The 24,941-nt window shown below is 47.1% G+C and overlaps 1 protein-coding gene across 1 annotated transcript in view; it reads right to left on the bottom strand.

Moving 5' to 3' along the window:
• Positions 1-24,941, bottom strand: part of BEND6 (BEN domain containing 6) — an 886,671-nt gene that overhangs the window by 358,191 nt on the left and 503,539 nt on the right. The gene's annotated exons all lie outside the window — the stretch shown is intronic.

Genomic DNA, 24,941 nt, shown 5'->3' with positions numbered 1-24,941 from the left:
TCGTGGGATAGTCGATAAGCCTAACTGGACAGGATCTAGGATTTGATGTTTTTCAATGTGCTCTTGAAGTTGTGGTCTAACAACTATTTCTAGAATGTTACTTTGCCAAAACAATCCAGCTATTGGTCAATAATTTTGTAGCAAACCTAGACCGATGATGGTTTCTTCAAAAGAAGGGTGACCACAGAGGACTTCAAGGTCCCTAAAACAATGCCCCGTTTAAGTGAGAGATTAACAATTGTCATTGAAAAATCAGCTAAAAAATATGCTTGTTTCTGAGCAGCACATGCTGGTACAGGGTCTGTGACAAATCTCAGGATTCAGTCACTTCTCCCCAGGGAGAGAGTCTTTCCCTGTGAGGCTAGGGAGGTTAGCCCACGACTTAATAACCTCCCTAGGGGTAGAGGCAAGCGGGACCTCACCAGGAGAGACTCCCCCCCTTGGGAGAAGGACTCCTGTTCCAACGAACAACTACCTAACCAACCTACCTATATCCTATCTCTAGTAACATCTGCTAGAAAAAAACATGAGGAACAAACTGATATTTGGTATTGTCACATCGAACCTTTGAGTGCATCTGAAAAGAAATACTTATCTGGTAGTGAGAAGGTGAAAACCACTGGAGAAATACAGAGTACAAGTAGAACAAATAAGAAGGGCTTTGACACTGCGAAAGGGTAATCCTGCAGAAGAATCATAAATCTGAGAGGCGGAGACCTGGGAGAGAGAATCCTGGGAGTTTCAAACCAGCTGTGGGAGAGAAGCTGAACGAAACAGGGACGCACAGCGTCTGATGCTGGAGTGCGAATCATAGTGTGCAGCACTCAGGAAACCTGGGGGTGAGAAAAGCCAAGATAGTGGCACTGTATTAGAGGCGCAACCAAGTATGAAGTGGTGGCATGACCGAACCCCGATGGATTTGGGAGTCTGTAAACAATGCTGACCCCACTTACCTGAAGGCACGGCGGAACGTGTCGAGAAAAGCAGAAGTGAAGAGCCGAGAAGCCAACCTAAAATTCATCGAAGAGGCTCCAGTCCTGACCGAAGTCCCAGTAACGCTATCCCTGAGATACGCAGGTAACAGGGAAAACATGAGACCCGGGTGGGGGACCGAAGATTAAGTCTGGAGCATTCATAGGCGTGCCAGTAGAGAGCAAGTATTGGGAGTACATAAGACTGAGAATCATTATTGGAAAGCTCATACTCGTCCCAGTAGAGACCTAGGGCCTCATTATGAGTTAGGCAGAAATTCTGAGAAAAATAGCCCTGAATAATTACCACTACTGCCAGTTGGTCAGGCCGAATTTCTGCCTGATTACAAGTGATGGTGGTGGTGCAATTCCCCATTTATTTTGGGTCCATTGGACCCAATAGGGCTTTGTTTTCTTGGAATTACTGGAGCGTAATTACCACTGCAGCAATTCTGCCAATTCACCAGATTTTTTGGCATTGAGTGGGAAGAGTTATCTCCCAGGATTTGCTGGAGGTAAATCCTCCACTCAAAAGCAAAACTCATAATTTGTTGTAGTGGTAAAATTGGCGGTAACTCAGTTACCGTCAATGTTACTAATTACCGCCTAGCTCGTAATGAGGCCGCAAGTATTGCAAGTGCATCAAAAGAGTGAGAAGCATAACTGGAATGTTCATACTCGTCCCATTAGTGACCACATATTGAAAGTGCATCAGAAGAGTGAGAAGTATAACTGGAATGCTCATACTCGTCCCAGTAGAGACCAAGGGCCTCATCACGAGTTGGGCGCTAACCCCGGTGGTATTACCGCTGGGGCAATTAGCCCTACCACCAAACCCCCCAGCGCTATTAGCGCTGGATCACGGGTTTGGCAGAACAGTAAGTCCCCATTCCCAATTGGACCCATTCGGGAATTTCCCATTCCCCATTGTGCCCAATGGGGAATGTTCGGCGCTATTGCTGCGGGCGCTATAACCGCTGGCGGTAATAGCGCTGAAAATCAGCAAAATCACAGCAGATTTGCCCCAGCTCAGAGCTGGGGGTAAATCTGCCAAGCCCGTGATTTGGCAGACCCTTAAATGCAGCGGTAATAGCGTGATGAGGCAGCAAGCATTGAAAGTCCATCATAAGAGTGAGACGCATAGCTGGAAGGCTCATACTCATCCCAGTAGAGATCAAGTGTTGGAGGTACATAAGAAGAGTGAGAATCATTACTGGAACATTCCTACTCATCCCAGGCAGAGTGAACCATTTGAAATACCAGAGGAAAGGGAGAAATGTAATTGGAACACTTACACTTGTCCCAGACAAGACAAAGTGATAAAAGTCAATAGAGAGAAAGATAATCATTATGGGAACAATCTCTTTATTCCCAGTCAAGAGAAGGAATGGACATTGAGTAAAGAGAAAGTTGTAAACTTTACTACCAAGAAAGGAACAGAATTATCCCAAGGGAAAAGGAAGACAAACATAAAGAAGGTCAGAAGCAAGGAAAATAAAAAGGAAGGAGAGAACCAGCAAGTAAACAAGACAGTTGAACCATTGAACAACCCAGTAACAGAACTATGAAATAAAGGTGATCAAAGTCATCACTAAAACTACATATGAATACCTTATTGAAGTAAACCTGGTGGGAAACCAGCTCACAGGAGAAGGGAGTTATTCTCCTGTACCTTAGTTGTTTTTGTAGTGTTAGGGTCAAGTTAGATTAGTTTGGACCATGGACAGACTTTCTTTTTGGACTCACCGATGACTGACAAGCACCCTAGTTAGTTTTGTTAGCTAAGGAACACCCATCATATAGGAAAGTCAGGGGTTTTCACTTTTCTTTTAATAAAGAAAGGTAAAATGGAAGATCAGAGTCTGTGTCCTTCCTCTGACCCCCCACATATGTTGTTAGGGGTGGGATTTAGTCTCCCAAGATAGAGGATGCCAATTGCAAAAATTCTCATTAATACCCCAACCTTCCGTTTCCTTACTTTCCTCTTTCCTGAAAGAAAATGTTCCACTTTCCCCTGATAAAATATATGGCCACCGCCACTCCCTCAACATCGCAGTTACCTGAGGATTAGGTAAGATGGTGGGGAGAAAAGGAACATGAAGAGAATCAAAATCACGTTTTTGACGAACAAATAGATCCTAAAATGAATACACTAGAACATCTTTTGGGACGCTTAGTGGTTCACCAGATCCAAGCTGATCAACGGTTCCAAGAGGGCTTTCACCAGTTAAGAACAGGGCACCAACATCAGATGTTACCACATGGGGTATTGCAACCTTACCAAGAAGGTGAGGATATACAGAGCCTTTTTTAAACTTCGAAAGGCTTGCTAGCCAATTCAATTGGGATGAAGATCTGAAAATGTGTTATTGGACCCCATTGTTAAAAGAGGAATTGCAGCTATCTTAGCAAACAATTAACATGCACGAAACCACTTGGTTTTGTGAGGGGTCAGTAATGCAAGGGGGATAACTGCTTGTGTGTTTCTCAGAATTGAACCTTTTATTAAAAGAAAAAAGGTGCAAATAAATCCTTGCTAAACCTACTCTATGAAGGAGTTCCCTACCTAGTCTAAGAACTAAGGGGATCACTCCTAAAAAAAGCAAAACTGGCCTTCACACTTAAGAACAAAACATTAAAGTAAATCATATACAACATAAATACGTTAATATCAAACAACCAGACATTTGGATGATCTTCACATGTTCTGGGTAAATCCCTTCCCCAAGATTGTTCACAATCAATTTTCCCAAATGTTCAAAAAGAAACCTCTTGAACCAGTTTTGTAAGTTCCAAATGAAACAACATTTCACCAAACAAAAATCCACTGGTAACAGTTTTTTCCGCTTTCTGTTGAAAAGTTCCCCTTCCAATTCCAGCCAAGAAAATATCACCAATGGTAATCCTGCAAATACTCTTTCCAAGATTGGTTTGCCACAGTTCAAGGAATAAATGAACAACTTCTTCAACAACTTTCCAAGTATTTTTTACCTCTGCTGTGTCTTTGGTATAATTGTCAGGATACTTCTTCTTCTTAGGATGTTGCTTTCCTCTGAGAACCACCCTTCTTATATCGTTACTGGGGAAACAGGCTCCTTTGGTCCACAGTATGCCGCTACTTCAACCACCTTTAATGTAACACCCACTGACAATATTATACAAAACCACAGTGCTAGTATTTCGGATTCAATTTTGTACTTTATGATTATTAGGCAATTTAAAGATAAGACTCTCTGACCTCCACAAATAGGCAAGACACTCTTCTCTCCTGTGCTGTAAGAAAAGGGTAGCCTATTAGCCTCTTCTGTCTTACTGTCATCAGTATAATCTGCCTTTGCTTCCAGACTGCCTTTCTCTCATCTTCAACAGTCTCAGCATTACAGATTGTTGACTTAATCTTCTTACAAGCACCCAGCGCCCTTCCCCAGCTTCATTCACAAGTTCTTGGTTCCAGTAGCTACCCTGAAGCTTTGGATAACAAAGTCACACTTGTATAAGAGAACAATGGTGAATTGATTTCACCAGGGCTGGTTTCACTATATAAAGGTTTCCCCTTTTGGCTTTGGTAATGCTTGTTATTCTCATCAATCTAATAACTTATACATTTACTGAATACTTGATCTTCATGTTACAAGTTTCAATATTCAAAAGAAAATCATATTTAGGTACACACGACCACTCTTTAAGGAAGATCTTTGACTTTAAAGAAGTGTAATTAATTGTATTCCCTCTTATTAACACAGAGATATGCTTTGACTTTGGCTGTGAACTACAAGTGTTCACACTCAACCTCTCTTTGATGTAATAAGTCTTGTGACTATTTGTGAAAGTCAGCTTTACGTTTTTCGAGTGATTTAAAAAGCGTTCCTCTTCTTAACTAGAGACACGCGACCACTCCGGTAACGTTAAACAGTTTAACAATGGAAAATGAAAAGCTTTTCGTTATACGCGAGCACTCAGAGTTGCATTAGAAGTGCATGTGATATATTTTCATTGTCAGCAGGATTCTTCACAATGACGAACAGTTTATACTCGTTCGCACTTTTACACAAGTTAATATAGAGCTGGTAACAGTTACCAGCACGGTTTTCAGAGTGAACTTGAACACAGAGCTTCACTCACCAGCTCCAGGAACACTGTGGCTGTGGGCTGCTCCCACTTCCCGACTTCTTCTTCTTCTGCTACTACCTTAGGCACACCTGGGACCCATACCCCTCAGCAGCATGGGTGTCTCCAGTCCAGCCTTGTTGACGGGGAGTCTCCTTCACCCCTCTGTCCCATTGCTTGCTTCTTTACATGGGCCTCGGGTTGCAGCACGATCACTGCTCTGCAATTAAAGCCACTATGCACACCTGGGAAGCCTTTCACTCTCAGCACGTCTCTCTCAGTGCAGCCACGGCAAGGCAGGGTTTGTGAACACAGGACCCTTTCAGAACTTGCAGGTGAAATCTTCTTTCCTTGTGTCCCAGCGTCCCTTAACTGGTCGCATTTCCTCATGAACTGCAAGCCTTGTGCTCTTTTCCCCTACTGCTACTAACACCAGTCTTCCAGCTCCATCTTTCTTCCCCCTCCTGCTGCAGCCTTTTATGCCTCTTAGGTGGGCCTGGCCCTGGTAAGAGCTGGGACACCTACTTGCCTGTCCTTTTCCTTCTACATGCCTCTTTAGTACTTTTATTCATCTCAGTCCCTATGGGATTCTGGGACATGTAGTTCACTTTAGAAAAGTTAGATTCTTCCACTTCTGATATACTTTTAAGGGTAGATTTAATTCCCTTAGTATTTTTAAAAGAGGGATTGTAGGTTTGAACCTTGCTAGAGGAAGAAGGTGCAGAGAAGGCAACATTTCCACCATTCCTTCTAGTATAACTTTGGTATTGAGGAGGGTGTTTGTTTTTAGGGATAGAAAAGATTTGTTCTTTTGGTATAATAGGTATGGATGTTACAACCTTAGACTTTACCAGCTTAGTTTTAACAGGAGGTTGAGAGATATTAAAATTACAGTAAGCCATAACCTCTTCTGGCATAGTGGTAAAAATATCCCCTTCAGAGGAAAAATACTGTGTCTCATCCCATGGGATTTCCTCACTACACTGGGCCTTGTGTCCACACAGGTGATCCTCCCGCAGTACACCACCCTCAGGGTTGGGATCAGGAAGCGTCTGCCCTGCCCATGCCACTTGGGAGGAGACTTTAGGCAAGGTTTTAGTGAGGGAACCGAAGGGTTCTATCAGCAAATATTTAGGGAAATTCATTTGTTTGCTAATGGGACCACATTAGAATTAGGAACTAGAGTACAGACTACACTTTCCCAGTGGTAAGGGAAAAAACTCTCCCCGAAGTACTTGAAGCTTAACAATTTGTTAATTACCTACGTCAGTTTGTTTTTGCAACGTGAGGTATTACAACAGCCCAAACCTAGATTTGAGACGGCTGTTCAAGTAGCTCAAGCTCACGGTGAAGCCGGCAAACTATTATGATCTATCTATAAACCAGCGGAAGAAAAAAAAGATAATAAATCCTTAACTAAAAATAGTCCTTCTGAAAAATCAATTAAAGAAGACAACAGCATCCGAGAGAGCTTAGGAAAAGGGAAAAAAACAGAAAACAATTCTCTCCAAAAGGAGCTTCCACACTTAAAGTAGATGTTGGAAAGGGAAGAACTTCAATATCTTTTATCCCTGTATGCTTCTCATGCGGTGAGAAAGGTCATATTGCTAGGGTTTTCCTAAAAAATAGACCACAAGATCCTATTAAAGCAGGCTGGGCATCATCAGAACCGTGGCAAGAGGAGGAGACAAAGATACATGAAGAAAATGGAACAACCGGAAGCTATTTCTGTACCTCCCATCCTTTCAAATCAAATAAGGAAGTCTCTGTAAATGGTCTAAAAGCCCTTGACCTAATTGGCTCTGATAGCAAACAAACTGCTGTTCATGCAGACTTAATATACAACCGAGATTTAAAAGGAGGCCAGCCAGTGAGAATCACATGTGTACATGGGGGCGTGGAGACATACCAGAGGGTTCCTTTAACCCTGGAGGTAAGAAACAAACCAGCGTTAATAAAATCAGCTGTAGTCCCAAGACTCCCAGAAGAGGTTATTATAGGTACTGATTTTCCAAATGTTGGTAATCACCTAATATTCTCCCAAATCTCACGTCCTAAATATTCACCCATTTATTAATGGGAACCTTCTGTTAACATCCTAGACCAACCTCTGTGGAAGTGGGAAGCAGGTGGAAGTATAAAACAAGGGAAAATATTTATTTATTTATTTTATTTTTTATATTTATAGAGCGCACTGCAGCCCTCGGGCATTGAGGCGCTATGAAGGACATGTAAGAAGGCATGATTCAGGGTTACAAGAATGCGGCCCCACAAAAATACTTGGTGCAGAATGATAAAATACATAGTGAACAGTTACATTCGGCATTACAGGGAGGCATACAGTGAGTGCATCCGCTTATGGCTATTCAGACATCTGTCTAGACAAAGAGCCTAGTCTTGATGGCTTTCCTGAAGGCAGCGTGAGAGTCAATCTGACGCAATTCTGGTGGGAGAGCGTTCCAGTGGGTGGCAGCCATGTTGGGGAAGCTTGAGCCGCCAGCGCGCACTTTGTGTGTGATGGGTGCAATTATTCTGTTGGCGTAGGCCGTTCTTGATGGTCAGGAAGTGGTGTGGGGGATGATTCTGTGGGCTAGGTAGGGTGGCGCCAGCCCATGGAGGCATTTGTGCATCAGGGCCAGTGTTTTGAACACAATCCTCTCCTTGACGGGGAGCCAGTGAACCTTCCTCCTGATTTCCGAGATGTGGTTGTGTCTTGAGGTGCCTGTGGCGGCACTCAAAGCGTTGTTTTGAGCTAATTGGAGATAGCCAGGTTGTTGCGGGAGGTCCCTACAAAGAGTGCATTGCAGTAGTCGATCCTGGAGCCGATAATCGCCCTGGCAATAGTGAGACAGTTTTCTTGGGAGAGGAAGGGTCTAGCTGCGTTAAGCCGTTTGGAGTGGTATGCTGATGCAGAAGCGACGGTATTGACCTGCCTGTTCATGGATAGGTCAGGTTCAATGTACACTCCCAGAGTCTTAATGACTTTGGAGACTGCAATGGGGATGTTGTCGATAATGAAGGATGAGTATTGCTCGCCCAGTTTCCTAGGGTCCCTGAAGATCCAATTAGTAGAAGTTCTGTCTTCTCACTATTGGGACAGAGCCAGTTCTCTGCCATCCAGGATTGGATGGTAGAGTAGATGGTATTGAGGGTGTTAAGGTCAGACAGGTAGTCACCTGAGAGGGGGATTAATACCTGAGTATCATCCGCGTAGTTGGTGTAAGAGATGCCTAGGGCGTCCAGAATTAGGAAGAGTGGCCTAGTGAAGAGGTTGTATAGAGTGGGGGCAATACAGGATCCCTGTGGTATGCCGCATTTGATGTGACTAGGGTCGGCACATGAGGAGTCAGAAAAAACCTTCATGCCTCTGTCCTGTAGAAAGGAGGTTATCCAGGTACAGGCGCTTGGAGAGAAATTAGCTGCGGTGGAGAGGTGGTGACATAGGGTCTGATGAACCACCAGATCGAAGGCAGCGGAGAGGTCCAATAGGAGAAGGCGCTCGAGTTTGCTGACATCTCTGAGATCATCCATTTGGTTTTTTAGATCAAGCAAGGCAGTTTCCGTGCCATGTCTCGGACGGAAGCCGGATTGGCGTAGACCGAGGAGGTGGTTGTTCTCGATGAATTTTTGGACTTGCAGATAAGCTGCTTTGTCCAGAATTTTTTGTAGGAATGGTACAGTGGTAATAAGCCTATAGTTCCCAGGGACTAGAGGGTCGAGTGATGGTTTTTTCAGGAGCGGGCGGACCCATACTTCTTTGAGTGACGTAGGGACGCGGCCTGTCTGGAAGGAGGAGTTGATAAAGGCGGTAATGACTGGGGTGAGGACAGAAGCGCAGTCTTTGATGACCTGAGCAGGGCAGGCGTCGCCTTTACAGTTGGAGGCTTTGATGGAGTTGAGGAGAGCACAGACCTCAGATTCAGTCATATCCCTGAAGTTAAACACAGGAGTGGGGTTCTCAGGAATAGTTGGAGGCGCGTGTCGCGAGGTTTGGGAAGGAGGTCCGAGAGTGCTTTTTGGTGGTTTAGGATTTTAGTATGCAATGTTTCAAGTTTGTCCAGAAGGGCTGTTTGAATCTTGTTGCACCATGCTGTGTCTTTTAGAATGGTGGATGGGGGGGGAGCAGGAGATTCAAGCTCCATAAAGATGGAGAAGATTTCTCTCGTTACTGATTTGGCGTTGGCAATTCTGGTGTTAAAAGATGCCGCCTTGGCCTGAGTGACAGAGTTTTTGTTATCTCTGGAGATGGTTTTGAAGGCTGCTTTGGAGGCGTCAGTGGGGTGTTTTTTCCATGTGGCAAGTGCTGCCCTCTTTTTAGCATGGAATTCCATTAGTTCTTGGGTGAACCAGGCATTGGCATGTTTGTTTTTTTTGGGTTTTTTTAAGGTGAGGGGGGCAACTTTATCAACCGCTGAGGAGATGGCTCCATTAAAGGCTGAGGCAAGGAGGTCGGGATCATTGGAGAAAGGTGGCAGGAGGGGTGGTACTGAGAGGAGGGGCATAATGTTCTCTTTGGTGAGTTTACAGGAGATTCTAGAGAGCGGCAGGCAGAGGAGCAGTTCCTTTTGGAGCCCCCTTAGTGGTTATGATGCTAAATTTAATACAGTGGTGATCAGACCAGGGCATGGGGGCGATATCCGGGACCAGGATTGAGCAGTTGTGGGAGGACACTCAGTCAAGCATGCAACCCTTCTCGTGGGTGGGCTGTGAGATGGCTTGAGAGAATCCTAGGGTTGAAAGGGCTTTCTGCAGGGTGGCGGAGTTCAGGTCAGCAGGGTCATTGAGACCTAGGTTGAAGTTGCCAAGCAGCACAATTTTGGAGGTTTCCTTCAGATTGTCTGAGAGTGCATGAATCAAGGAGGTATGGAAGTCAGTGACAGGGCCAGGGGGGCGGTAGGCGAGGTGGAGGGTGATGGAACAGTTCAGGGAGAGGTACAGTTTTAGTGGGAGGTGATCAGAGTTTTGGCATAGTTCACTGTTAAGCTGCCTGATGGAGATAGTGTCTCTAGCTATGACAGCTACCCCACCCCCTCGTTGACCCACCCGGTCTTGCCTATATATGGTGTACCCAGCAGGGATGACAATACTCACGTCTTTTCCTCATGATAGACTAAAGGATCATAGAACAGAAGAAGAAGGGGAAGTTAGGGACACAAGGGAAAGAGTATGTGACGAATTGTGGGATTCAGTCACTTCTCCCCAGGTGGGAGCCTTTCCCTGTGAGGCTAGTGAGGTGAGCCTGCTATGTAATACCCTCCCTAGGGACAAAGGCAAGCGGGACCTCACCGTGAGAGACTTCCCCCCCTGGGGACTGTGAGGAACATGAGGGCATCCTCACATCTTCTCCCTTGTGGTCCTCTGCTCAGATGGCCAGGGAAAGGCCATTGCTCTTGGATCTGGTCCCTGGGGGTGGAGATGCAAGGGAGGATCACCTAGGTGGAGTGAACTTATGGAGGGGGGAGAGGATCTCTTTGTGTGAGACATAGTAAACCCATTTCCATTATCAAGATAAACCCTACCTTCCTCCTGCCTTCGTAGGCTATTGTCAGTCTTTACCTCTTTTCTACACACAAAATGTCCCACCGTCATTTCACTTTAAGACTGGGGCGAGGAGGAGGCAACTGGGAGTTATGCATCCTTCCATTTATTCACATCACTTTGGTACTGAGACGCGGAAGAGGACTGTGGAGGAATACCATTGTAAAAGCCAGGCATGTCCAGCTAATTGGCTTAACTATGGTTAGGCAACTAAAGTAAAGGGCTTGCACCTGCAACCATTTACCAAGCCCCAGATGCATAAAAAGGGAGACCGGCAGAGAATCAGTGAAAGAAACCAGTCTGGAGAGAAGGACACGGCTAACTGAAGTGGAGTAGGCTGGAGAGGGATCGGCTGGAAGGACGATGGGCTGAGCAGGAGAACGGGAAAGAGGCTGGGTCAGAGCTGGCTGTAAGAGGGTCGAGAAGCCTGCAGCCATCCATGTCTTGTGCCCATAGCAGGAGCTGTGGGACACTGAAGTTTCCCGATCGCTGCAGGACACTGGTAGCTTCTGCACAGGCAGAGTGGAGCTACGCACAGCAAGATTCGAGGATGGTGAGCGCTGCTCGTTGAGGCTCCTGTGGAGCACAAGCAAAGCGAAAGGAAGCCGGAGAAGAGAAACCAGATGCCCAGAGGAGAGGCCGCATACTGGTGAGTGTAAAGAAGGGAACAGTCATACCGGGGCGCTCCATGGGCTGCAAGCCAACATATTTGAATGCTGATCAGTTACTTTGAAAGACCAAATTAAGGGTTTTGTGAAAGCCTAATGAGCTGCAAAGTGTTATTAATACTTTCAAGAGTGCAACAAGTAGTATTGAATACTGAACTGAAGGAAAGATATGATGAGCATATGAAAATACTGCATGAGTGAAAAGCAAGTGAGGAAAACTTATGAACAAAGTGAAAAGCAAGTGATGAGCACTTCTGAAAAATGTGAAGCAATGAAGTGGAAAGGGATGAACACCACAGAGTGAGTTGTGTGAACTACACGTTGTGGCAAAGCCAAGAGACTGCCAAGGAGAATCTGAAATGAGTGTTGTCCAATGACACAGGGTGAGAGAGAGAAACCATGTGCTGGTAAAAGGTCTGAAGAATACAGCAGCATAACAAAATGCCAAGGGTAATCGGTTGTGTGACCTGTAATGGGTGGACCATGTAGTCCGACAACTGTGCTTAGACCGAGTGCCCCCTGCTTTAAAAGAGCCAAGGAAAGCAAAGATAAAGAAGCTACGTTTTTATTTCACTTGCTGAAGTGAATGAGAAAGAGAGCAACTTATGTGAACTATTGAAAAGCCTGGATGATTAAGAAATTGAACTGGAACTGTTTTTGAAAGTCATGAGATTTGAACTGATTGTAAGTTGGAAGCTGGCAGAATTTACGTCTTGGGAAGGGAACCCTGAGACTTTGCGAACTGTATTGAACTCTTGGGGAAGGGAACCCCAAGGCTTTTTGGAACTGTTTTAGACTTGGGGAAGTGGAAGCTGAAAATACACCAGAGCTGGAACAAGCTCAGAACTTGATCTGGAACACTATTTATTGTATTGCTAACATCCCTTGACATTATATATATTTAGTTGTGAGTGCAAGTATAGGGTTTGGACACAGACAGACTTTGAGTTGAACTTACTGACACAGACTATCCTTAGTTTTCTTTAGGTAGGGAAATCCCACCTTAACCTAGGGCAAGTTAGGCCTTACTCCATCCTGACATTTCAGACTAATAAACCATTTATTTGGAAAGTTGAATCTGTTGTCTGTGTCTTACTTCATGATGCCTTCATAGGACTAGGACTCCCGTTGCAACAAGGAATTCCGTATTCAACCTACCTATAGTCCATCACTAGTAACATCTGCTAGAAACATGAAAAAGAATGATATTTGTTATTGTCACATCGAACCTTTGAGTGAACCTGAAAAGAAATACTTTTCTTATCTGGTACTGAGACGAAGAAAAACACTTGTACAATACAGAGTACATGTAGAACAAAGAAGAAGGACTTTGACGCTGAGCCATAGGCCGGGAGGATAGCTCAGGGGCAACGTGTTTGTCTTGGAACCAAGACAATGCATAGCAACACAGGTTCGAATCCTGGGATCGCGCTTAGAAACTAGTCCCCGGTATCAAGCGCGTTACAAAAGAACAATCATAATTATAATTATAATAGTTCCACGGCAGTGTCATAATTCTGAGAGGCATAGAGCTGGGAGAGAGAGAAGCCTGGGAGTTTCAAATCAGCTGTGGGAGAGAAGCTGAATGAAACAGGGACACACAGCGTCCAATGCTGGAAGGAAGCTGCAGTGCAAATCCTAGCATGCAGCAATCAGGTAACCTGGGTGAGAGAAGCCGAGATAATGGCACATTATCAGAGGAGTGACCAAATATGAAATGGTGGCATGACTGAACCCCAGTGGACGTCGGAGTCCATAAACGATGCCGACACCACTTACATGAATGTACTGCAGAACGTGCCGAGCGAAGTAGAAGCGAAGAGCGGAGAAGCGAACTTGACATTCAACAAAGAGGGTCCCGTCCTGACCGAAGTCCCAGTGACGCTAGCCACGAGATACAAAGGTAACAGGGAAAGTGGGAAATCTGGGTGGGGGACCGAAGATAACTGGAACGTTCTTACTCGTCCAAGTAGAGAGCATGAATTGGAAGCACATAAGAAGACTGAGAATCATTATTGGAAAGCTCATACTCGTCCCAGTAGAGACCAAGTATTAAAAGTGCATCAGAAGAGTTAGAACCAGAACTGGAACTGGAATCCTCATACTCGTCCCAGAGGTGACCAAGTATTGAAAGTGCATCAGAAGAGTGAGAAGCATGACCAGAACACTCATACTCATCCCAGTAGTAATCAAATTTTGAAAGTGTATCCGAAGAGTGAGAAGCATAACTGGAACGCTCATGCTCGTCCCAGTAGAGATCAAGTGTTGGAAGCACATAAGAAGAGTGAGACACATTACTGGAATGTTCAAACTCGTCCCAGGCAGAGTAAAGCATTTGAAATACCTGAAAAAAGGGAGAAATATAATTGGAACACTCACACTTGTCACAGACAAGACAATGTGATAAACGTAGATAGAGAGAAGGAGAATCATTATAGGAAAAATCTCTTTAGTCCCAGGCCAGAGAATGATTGGACATTGAATAAAGAGAAAGCCGTAAGCTTTACTACCAAGAAAACAACAGAATTATCCCGATGGAAAAGGGGGACAAAAATAAATAAGATCACAAGAGAGGAGAACAAAAAGGAAAGAGAGAACCAGCAAGTAAATAAGACAGTTGAACATTTGAAGAACCCAGTATCTGAACTATAAGACTTGATAAAAGTAATCACTAAGAACTACCTACAAATACGTTATTGAAATAAACTTGGTGGAAAACCAGCTCACAGGAGAATCAAGTCATTCTCCTGTGCCGTAGTTGTTTTTCTAGTGGTAGAGTCAGGTTAGATTAGTTGGGACCATGGACTGACCTTCCTTTGGACTCACTGATGGCTGGGGAGTGCCCTAGTCTTGTTAAAACCCGTAGTATAGAGAAAGTCAGGAGTTTTTGCTTTTCTTTTAATAAAGAATGAAAGTAAAATGGAAGATCAGAGTCTGTGTCCTTCCTCTGACCCGCCACAGGTCATAGTTGAATGTAGTCGCTTTCAGGGCTGAATGATAGCATAGAATTAGCTCTGAACAAATTAGGGGAAAATCAAACAAAGCTTTGGGCCCTGGAATAGTGCTAGAGAACGCAAAATCAAAAACTGCTTAATCTTGGGTTTCTTTTCTTGCTGAATTTAATTATGAAGAAATGGTTGAATTTATTTGCCAGTTTAACCGTGGGCAGAACGCTAGGAATTATGTCAGGGAAGATTGTTCCAACACTCAAAATATTTTGATAATAAGTGCCCTTAATAAGACCAATCGAATGAATGATGTTGCCCCTCTATTTGTCCCAAAAATAGACGTTGCTTCTACCTTGGACATTGTTTGCAGAGGAGGAAAATGTGTTAAGGTCACTTAGATTCAGTCTGGCTAAACTGTGTTAAGAGGTTACACGAGAATACTTGTGTCAAAGTATGATTAAATCCACCCCCCCTAACCCCCAATACCTTTACAGAATACATAGAAACAAGAACAGGCTTAAAAAGATGTGTATTTTGGCCCCACTTGTATTGAACATATACATGCCAGATTTGAACGAGTACTTGACCAAAGCAAAATATGTATCATAAAAGGGAGGGATTTTCCCCATCGAAAGGCTACCATATACATATGATCTTGTTTTACTTGATCACACAGCGCGAGGACTTCAAGCTGCCCTAAATGCACTCTCTAACTTTGCCTCAGACAATCATTTGACAATAAATGTATCGAAATGCAAAATAGTGCAGTATTGAAACAAGAGGACTAAATTACATTTCACCTGAAAGAGCGGTGAAACCCCATTGGAATTAGTCACTGAATACAAGTGTCTAGAGGCCTGATTCTGATTCTGAGCTTGTGCTAAATATAGCGAGGATAGCAGACATTTTCCCCTCCAGTTTCCAGCACCATCATTCTGAGATGGGTGGAAATATTGGAGGGGAAATGCCATTCTTTCCAGCAGCAAAAGCTGCTAACATCTCTCTTTCTGGGTGAAACACGTGCTCCATTGGCTTAGTGAGCATTTCTCAAAAGGCTGCCATTTTCCTAATCCAAGAAAGTTTTCTTAAACTTTCATTGAACTAGAAAAGTGGTGCTGCAGTCTGAGAAATGCTATGTTCATAATGGGGAAAAACAGAGCCTCCCAGGGTACTGTTAATGCACGCCTCTTTTGGATGGTACAAGAAGGGTGTGCTGGCCTCTGAATGCAGTCCTGGCCGCCCCTTGCATGTGAGGTGGTTGGCAAGGCCATTGTCATGCCATAAATCACGGCTTTGCAGGTCACTCCCGTCATACATCGGAATGCATGTCTTCATGCGTCACTTTTCCATTATAACACACACCTCTGAATCAGGGCCTGGGGCTAGTTCTGAATAATAAAGCACTGGACAGACAGATCATGCTTCAAAGCACTGGAGGTGTGAGGCTGTTTTGGTGGCTGGTATTAGAGGGGAATATGGAGGCTTTACACTACTGCCCATCCTTATGCTTTATCAACAAAAAAGGCCATGCCAAGCGACTCAATCTTTTTTTAAATTTATAGAAGGCACATTTTGGCACCCTTGCTCGGGAGTTTCAGGGGGTATACCACTGGCACTGATTATATATAAATCAGCCCTAGCATCATTATCTACAGTATCAAAGTTTCGGAAAGGTACATTTTTCCTAAAAATTATGCTGCTTGATTCGTACAATATTTCCGACACGCTTAAAACAGATTTACTGCTCGGAACTAATGCTATGTTATCTCAGTTTAGAACATCCGGTGAGGGTATTTCCAAAGAAATTGCCTTTGTATGGAATGACAGAGATGCCCTTACCGTGCAGCTTAAGATGATGAAATGTAAAGCAAAGATATGGGACTGGAGGAGTAATGTAACAAGGCTAGATAGCATACACTTGTCACAAGAATAGGAAAAAGCCGTATATTAGATATATTCCAAAGAGAGACTCATGGCCATCAGTTTCGACTGAACCTCTTTGGCACGATGGAGGTCATTGGGCCCAGGGAAAAGATTCCCAAACATCTTCCCTTCTGTGGTTTCTTCCGGAATGCTGAGGAAATAGAAACTCTTAGGCATATGTATGTAGAATGCCTTACCTTAATTACCAAAAGAATACTTTTGGGGGTACATTTGTAGATGATTTAAATGCATTAACACAAGAATTCTTTTGGGTACGTGGTATGAATAAATGTCATCTCAGCTTAAACCTCGCAGTTATTAACTACTCGAAGGAGATTAAAGGATTATTATTAAATCTAGCAGATAAAGTAAAGAAGGAAAAAATTGATATTATGGAAGATTAGGGAGAATCATAAAATATGGGCAAACTGTTTTTTTAACGGAAAATTGAATATCAGGCAGTGCAGGTTTTATCCGATTTGTATGTTTTAGATCATGCGATTTTATTTATTGTTATTATTTTGTTGATGTAAGTGTATATGGCTTTGTGTAAACTATGAATGCATGTCAAAAAATTAATTAATAAATACATTCAATTATTTAATGATTATAGCAAAAATTACAAACAGTGGCAAACAGTTTCCTAGATCTGTTAATTGCACTGTTCATTTTGTTTTGTAAGAAACTGGATTTTGCTGTAAAGATGCCCTTTTTTTTTTTTTTTTAACTTTTGTTTATTGGCAGGAAGTCAAAACAGGTACAGCATGGATAGCATACATGTAAGCGAGCATCATGACAGCACATAAATGCATTGCAAAACAGATAGAATCAACAGTACATAAGAGCAGGGGGGATATTGTGGGATAGCTCGGGCGGGGCATGCCTCATTTTTAGTCCGGTTGGGCAGGTGAGGGGGTGGAGGTCCATTCAACCCCATCCTTATTATTTAAATAGCTGCAAAATTCTGACCAGACATTCCTGGGGCGGGAGGGGGTGGGCAGGGATCCAATGTACTCCTCTTCACACGTTTGTACCCACGTGAGGGCCCTCAGCCACATGTTGAAGGATGGGGGGTTATGGCGCTTCCAGCATTGCAGTATACATTTTTTGGCAACAATAGCACCCACATTTAAGAATTTCGACTTTTTCCTCTCGTCCTCCCCAGTCCAAATACCGAACAGCAAGGCTAGTGGGGTCGACTCAATTGGGGAGCCAATTATCTCCGATAGCGCTTCTGTGACCTCACCCCAAAATGTGTCGAGCGCAGCGCAGGACCAGAACATATGACCGTGGTCTGCCTCGGGAGCTCTGCATCTCGGGCATGTGTGTGTGGAGTTGGATGCGAATTTTGCCACTCTATGTGGCGTGTAGTAGAGTCTGTTGAGAAGTTTGTATTGCATGCAGCGGAACCTGGCATTGAGTGAGACTTTGCGCGTGTGTGCACACATTTTGCTCCAGACTGCGTCGGTGATCCCTGTGTTCAGTTCCTCCGCCCATGCTCGGCGTGAGTCTGGGGTCGTGTTACCCAGTCTGTCCAGCTGCATTTTGTACAGGGAGGAGATTATACCCCTACAGCCTGAGGAGTTAGCTATATATTGGAGTTCAGGGGAGTCAGGAGGCTCATCAGGGAAGGAGGGCCACATCTCCCGTACCGCTGCTCTCAACCTGTAGTACTGCAACAGGTCCAGTGCTGAGCCGGGGTGTCCTGAGCGCCATGTTTGGGGAGTAATAAATGTGCCATCGTGATACCCCTACAGCCTGAGGAGTTAGCTATATATTGGAGTTCAGGGGAGTCAGGAGGCTCATCAGGGAAGGAGGGCCACATCTCCCGTACCGCTGCTCTCAACCTGTAGTACTGCAACAGGTCCAGTGCTGAGCCGGGGTGTCCTGAGCGCCATGTTTGGGGAGTAATAAATGTGCCATCGTGGTAGAGATCTGTTAGGGCCCGATATCCCAGGTCCTCCCACCGCCGAGAGAGAAGGCGATCATGTGTCGGAGGAAGGCCAGGGAACCGCCATAGGGGGAGCCACTTGTAATACGGACGCTGCTCCCGAGTGGAAGGGAGGATATTGTTCCAAGCCCTAATCGTAGTGGCCACTGGGTCCGATGGGGCATCAGTACGGTATGTATAGTGTAATAGTAAGGTCATGGCGTGGGTGCCATCGCCAGCCATTTTCTCTAATTTGACGTGTGGGGGCGGATTTGGGTGAGTGTACCAGTGGGTGGCATGTTGGGCCTGTGCAGCATTCCAGTATAGAGTCAAATCGGGGGCAGTGAAGCCCCCTCTTTCGTAAGGGAGGGCCATGTGTAGCCACTTCTTGCGGACTGCTCCGGAGTGCCATAGAAATTGGGCAAACGCTGTGTGGAGGTTCTTGAAGTACTGCTTGCCTGGCCATACCGACACGTTGGCGAATATGTAGAGGAGCTTGGGTACCGCGATCATTTTGATTAGGGAAAGTCTGCCCGCCAGGGATAGCGGCAGGTTGCGCCACTTAAGCAGCTTGGATTCGATGAGCTGAGCTGTGGCTGCGTAATTGTCTGCCAACAGGGATGTTTTAGCTAATGACACTTGCACTCCTAGATATTTAATTCCGCCCGGGGACCAGCGCAGGGGGAACTCACAGGACGGTTGCTGAGTTGTTTTAGTTAGGGGGAAGATTTCAGATTTGGAGTAATTTATAGTAAAGCCCGAGTACGTTCCTATTTTGGTTATGTCGCGAATGATAGGGTCAAGGTGTATGGAGGGCTGTCTGACATAAAGGAGTACGTCGTCCGCATATAGTGAGATGATTTCTGGTGAGTCCTGCAAGCGTACGCCCTTCCGGGTGTGGCGGTTCCTAACGTGATCAGCCATGGGTTCGATGGACAGGGCAAAGAGGATGGGGGAGAACGGGCAGCCCTGGCGTGTGCCTCTGTGTAGTTCGAAGGGGGAGGAGGGGACGGAGTTGATGAGGACCCTCGCCGATGGCCTTGTGTATAGCAACTTTATGTAGGAGATCATGTTCTGGCCTATCCCCATTTTCTCCAGCACAGCCCATAGGTATTGCCATGAGACCATGTCGAATGCCTTTTGGGCATCTAGTGTGACTGCCACTGCGTCGGCATTTGGATCAATTCTGGACAGGACATTAAAGAGGCGCCGGATGTTGAGTGCCGTGGAGCGCCCAGGGACAAATCCGCTTTGGTCGGCATGGACCAGGTAGGGCATGGACGGGAGAAACCTGTTGGCAATTATTTTGGCAAAAATCTTCGTGTCGGTGTTAATAAGCGACAGGGGCCTATAGGAGCTACATTCGTCTGGGGGTTTCCCGGGCTTGGGGAGGACAGTGATCAATGCCTCTCTTAGGGAGGGAGGAAGGATGAGTGTACGTAGTGCTTCCGTCCAGACCCCGTGGAGTATGGGCGCTAGTATGGCAACATGCTCTTGGTAGAACTCAGCTGTGAGCCCATCGGGACCCGGGGCCTTGCCCTTCGGAAGATCTGAGATTGCCTGAACTATCTCCTCTAGGGAGAACGGGGCGTCGAGGAGTTCTTTGGTGTTTTGGGAGATCAGGGTCATAGGAATAGATTCCAGTAGGTCATCTAAGTCCTGGGATGAGTGTGTCGGTTGGGGACCGTATAGGTTGGCGTAAAAGCCAGTAAAAGTGTCGAGGATAGCTTGGTCCGACCAGTGTCTCACGCCCCTTTCGTTGATAACACTATCAATCCGGGTCCTACCTCCCTCTGATCGCACCAGTTTAGCAAGGGTCCTGCCCGGCCTGTCCCCCTCTCCATACTTTCGGGCCGCAATGGGGCGAGCATGGTATCTCACCTCACTCAGGGCGTGCGTCTCAAACCGTTCCAGCTCCGTTGTAATCTTCGCTAGGGTTGCAGGCGCTGGAGTAGAGGCGTAATCTCTTTCTAGGTTTTTAAGCTTAGTTTCAGAGTCCCTCAGCGCCTGCCTTATGGCCTTGAGGACCCCTGCCTCCCTGGAAATGCACATACCTCTGATATAAACTTTGAATGCCTCCCACCTGGTCCCCTCGGGCGTGTCGCAGGCGTTGTTGTTTTCGAAAAACAAGGCTATGTCCGCCAGAATCTCAGCCTTAAAGACTATATCTGACAGGGCGTCGGGCTTGAAGCGCCATGCAGGGCGGGCTTCAGGGGCTCTACCAAGTTGGATCTGTAGGAGCACTGGGGAGTGATCGAAGAGCGTGCGCGGAAGGATCCTGACATCCGAAACCCTGCCCATGCGGTCACCCGACAGGAGGAATAGATCTATCCTCGAGGAACTGTCGTGTACCGTAGAGTAAAAGGTGTAGTCCCTCTCTCGGGGGTGGAGTGTCCTCCAGGCATCGATCAAGTTGGGGGAGCCCATATGAGTTTGAAGCCGTTTAGCCGCACGAGACATGAGTCTACGGGCAGTGGCCGTCCTGTCCAAGGTCGCATCAAGTATGAGGTTCATGTCTCCGCCCCATATGATAGAGATATCGATATATTTCATGAGAATGGCAGATATGGTGTCTATAAACTCCGGGGAGTCAATATTGGGGGCATACGAGTTCACGAGCAGGCATTCGTCCCCGGCCAAGGTGCAGTGCAGAATTACATATCTACCTTCTGGGTCGATGTGGGATGTGTGAAGTGTAAACGCAACAGCCTTGTGTATAAGAGTGAGTACCCCCCTGGACTGGGTGGAATACTGAGTGTAGAATCTGTTTGGACCCCAGGTCTGTGCGAGGTTCGATGACAGGAGTTTCTGAGCGTGAGTTTCCTGCAATAGGAGCACTTTGATCCCGTGTCTCTGTGCGTACGCCGTTATCCTACGAGACTTAGTAAAGTTGGTCAGACCCCGTACATTCCAGGTCAGCACTCTGATGGCCATAGCAGGGGGTTACGGGACATCCCAAATGCGGGAACTGACTGCCACACCCACCAGGGGCGCTAGAGTGAAGTAGACCCACCACCCTGCCGCGTCCGTCAAGACCATCCTGCCATTTTGAATAAAGTAAACCCCAACTGTTCCACCCCCCACCCTCACCGCCCAGTAACAACTAGCAGTGCCTCGACACCCGCCCACAAAGCAACCTGCGTGCCATCCCCAACTCGGCAGCACCAAAAACATAGCCCAACAGGAGCTCGATAACATAACCCTTGCCTTAAGCGGCATTGCAGCTGCAGTGGGGGCTGCTGCTGCCGTCTAGACCACCTTTGTGCGATCATTGCATAATAAAGCATCGTTACAGTTTACAGTTTTTCCCCACCAGTGCGGCGGGGGTTACAAGCAGGAGGATAAACCGTGTTGTTCGAGATTGCAAGGACGAAGGGGCCGGGGATCCAAGATGTGAGCAGGCATCCCCCGGAGGAGATGCAATGTTAGACCCAGGGCCATGGGCCGGGGCAGGCCGGCCAGAGGGAAGTCAGGAGAGGGCCAGCACCAATCCACAGATGGGCAGACCTCAGTAGCCAGGGCACAAGAGGTTCACCTATGAGCACAGGGATGATAGTCTCAGTCCTCGCCAATTGGTTCCTCCGGGGGTTGTGGCAGTGGAATCTGTGCTTCTATAAACTTAACCGCTTCATCAGGGACCGTGAAGAAGTAGCTCTTGTTGCGGTGGATGAATTTCATGCGGGCAGGGAAAAGCATAGAGTATTCAATTTTCCTGTCTCTGAGCATCCTCTTCACCCCGCCAAATCGGCGCCTCTCCATTTGTACCCCTACCGAAAAGTCCGGAAAGATCCTGACAATTTGTGATTCAAATCTTAGCTCCCCCTTCTCTCTGGCCAAACGGAGTATATGGTCTCTGTCTTTGTAGCTCAGTAGCTTTGCGATGATCGGTCTGGGGAAGTCGCCAGGCTTAGGCCGGGGCGCCAGAGAGCGGTGCGCTCTCTCGACTGTAAAGAATGGTGAAAACTCCGGATCGCCAAGGAGATCTCTAATTAGCTGCTCGACCGCCACCTCCATGCGCCCTTTAAGTGCAGACTCGGGAACCCCCACAATGCGTATGTTGTTCCGCCGGGATCTAGATTCTAAGTCATCATTCTTGGCTTTGACCTGTTTCATATCGTGGACGAGCTCAGTGACTGTGTTTTGGAGAGTATGAATATGGTCCTCGCTGGCCCCTATCCTCTGCTCCGTTTCAGTTATCCTGGTCCCATGTTGGTCTACCTTAGTCCGTAGGGAGGCCACACTAGCATTGATGTCGTCCAGCTTTTCGTGGAAGGATGCGAAGTTTTTCGCCATGGACTCCATCAAGGTGGTCAGATCCGGGTGTGGGGGGTCCAGGGGGGGCGCGCTATCTTCCTGTGCCGCAGAGGAGGACGCCAGGTCTGCCCTGGGCGCCGCTTTGGCAAACTTGTCCATAGCGCCCACTTTATTAGCACCCCGTGCTCTGCTGGACATGGCCAAGGTCGAGTCAAGGATGGGGCGACACGTGGGGGGTGGCAGCTGGTCAGGGGTAGCAGGGTGGAGGAGTCGTAGAGTCGGAGACTGGGCAGAGAAAGCGGGATATGGTGGTGGGAAGGTGGCGTGGTCTTGAGCGGCGGCAACAAATGAGTGGGATCCCGTGCACTCCGGTGCCGCCGTGAGGTTAGCCAGCCGGCTGTCGGATCCCGGGAGCGGTGGCTCGTAGTGAAGTGTGTGGCTAGGGCAAAGGAGTGGGCCCAGTTCTAGCAGCAAGGTGAGGTAGGGGGGGGCCGCAGAGGTCCCAGCCCGTGTGTGGACAGCCCTCCGGGCGACTTAGGCCGATGGTACGGGGTCCGCACCCGAGGGGGCGGAGAGGGGGGGCCCCCCGCGTAGCGCCAAGCACCCACCTTCCTGCCCGTAGGTGGGCGAGACCGCCACCTCCCAGGAGACGTCAGGGGATCAGGTCCGGATCAGCGGCCATCTAGTGGCGTGGTCTCGGTGATTTCGGGGGGGGCGGGCTGCGTCCCTCAAGGCGCCCCCCGGACGGTGTCGCCGGCGGCTCCCGCCGCGGAGCACACAAGGCCGCAGCCGGCAGCGGCGAAGCCCGCAGGGTCCAAGGGATCAGGCCGGGAGGCGGTGTCCGTGTGGGGGGGGCAGGAGGCCCCCGAACGCTGCGCACAGGCAGACCAGTCGCGCCAGCCTCAGCCAGGGAACGGTCCACGGGAGCCTCGGCAATCAGTCCCGGCAGCAGGGGAGGCCTCGGATGGGCGCGGAAGGCGGCGCACAGGTGACAGGCGCCGGGACGCCACGCGAGCCGGAGGTCGCAGCAGCCGCGGCAAGGCCGTGGGGGAGAACCCGCTCCGGCGGGGCCCGCGCGGCTCCCAGGGTCCGATTCAGCCCGGGATTTCGGGTGGGTGTCGAGGACGGCTCCTGCTTTCAAATCGCAGCAATTGCTGCAGTTGCGAGTGCGGATTAGCGCCGATGCGAGGAGGATTCCGGTGGACTGCGACGGAGCTCTCGAGCTAAGCAGCCATTTTCGTTGGCTGCTCAACAGCGCCCCCCAAAGATGCCCTTTTTATATGTTTGCAGGCTAGCTTAGAGGAAACACGGGATGAAACATCCCTATGTTTTCTTCGGTTCTGTTCTTTCCTATGATAGACTGTCTCCCTTCCCCCCACAATTCCCCCAAGCTGAGGCCTCTTGCTGTTCAGAGTAGGTCTTCTGTCTTTTCTTTTGTTTTAATTCATGTATGTTATGCATCCTCGGTCTTTCCGGTGCAGGGGTTTTGACCTTTGGACACCCTGTTCCTTCTGGTGCTCTTGGCATGGTGCCATCAGGTGTTGAGAACACTACCTATTTCCTGGGCGCAGAGGGTTTCTGAGTTGCTTTTCCAGTTGCTTAGCCAGTAATCTTTATATACTTATCTCTTCTATGTTTTGCAACATGCATGGATACCTCAGGTTATTTCCTCACACCCTTCCATGCTTATTTCTCTCTACAGGGGTGGTTGATATCCTTGGTAGGGCTGTTGGCAAGATGGGTTTGTTGGGGCTTATTCTGTAGACACGAAACGTCTACAACAAAACGACACTGGAGCTGTGAGTCACAATTGTTGGAGGGTCGTGATTGGCTAGTACTCCCAGCCTCACTAAGACCATGTTGAGGCTGAAATAAAAGTATACCAGAGCTTGGGTGCCAGACTGCATTTTCTATGATAGCTGAGAAGTACTGTGACGGTGGTGGGAGGAATGGCCAGTTAGGAATCCTAATGTGCTGATAATCTCAGTGTTGAAGGTGTATGGGAGTTCTTTCATCTATTTTCAGCTTTTCCATGGTGTTTCAGGACACCGGTACATGCGCAGGTCCACTGATCCGGATGGTTCCACAAACTCAGATGGATACACGAACTGTGTTGACTTTATGGGAAGTGGGTTTGCGAACCTGCAGGACCATGTGGCCCCGTAAATGGCCTAATTATCGTTTTTCAGGGCTGTAACCCCCTTCTCCTGGACAGGCTTTTCTAGCCTCAATATTCTATCTTCGAATACTTATTTGCATTAATGTGACTCAGTTCCTTTAGCTCTTTTAGGGGGCTTTTCCACCTTTTGGGTTGCCCCAGTCGTTCTTTAAATACATTTCCTTGGTTTATAAAGATAGGCTCTTGCCCTTATTCCTTTGAGAATCTTGCAGTGTCTCTTTCTTTCTATCCTTGGTTTGCATTTTGACCACTTCCTGAGCTGAATGAACTGTATTTCAAAGGCCTCTTCACTTTCCTTAAAGTATTCACAACAACTGGAATGAATATGAGGAGTCCCTTGGTACTCATCACTTTCTTTAAGGTATTCACAACCACTGGGATGAGTATGATTAGTCCCTCGATACCCTTCACTTCCTTCAAGGG

This window comes from Ambystoma mexicanum, chromosome 4p (genome assembly GCF_040938575.1).
Source record: "Ambystoma mexicanum isolate Mex_15411 chromosome 4p, UKY_AmexF1_1, whole genome shotgun sequence".
NCBI lineage: Eukaryota > Metazoa > Chordata > Amphibia > Caudata > Ambystomatidae > Ambystoma > Ambystoma mexicanum.
Note: the sequence above shows the minus strand (reverse complement) of the source record. Positions and strands in the feature narration are given on the sequence as shown.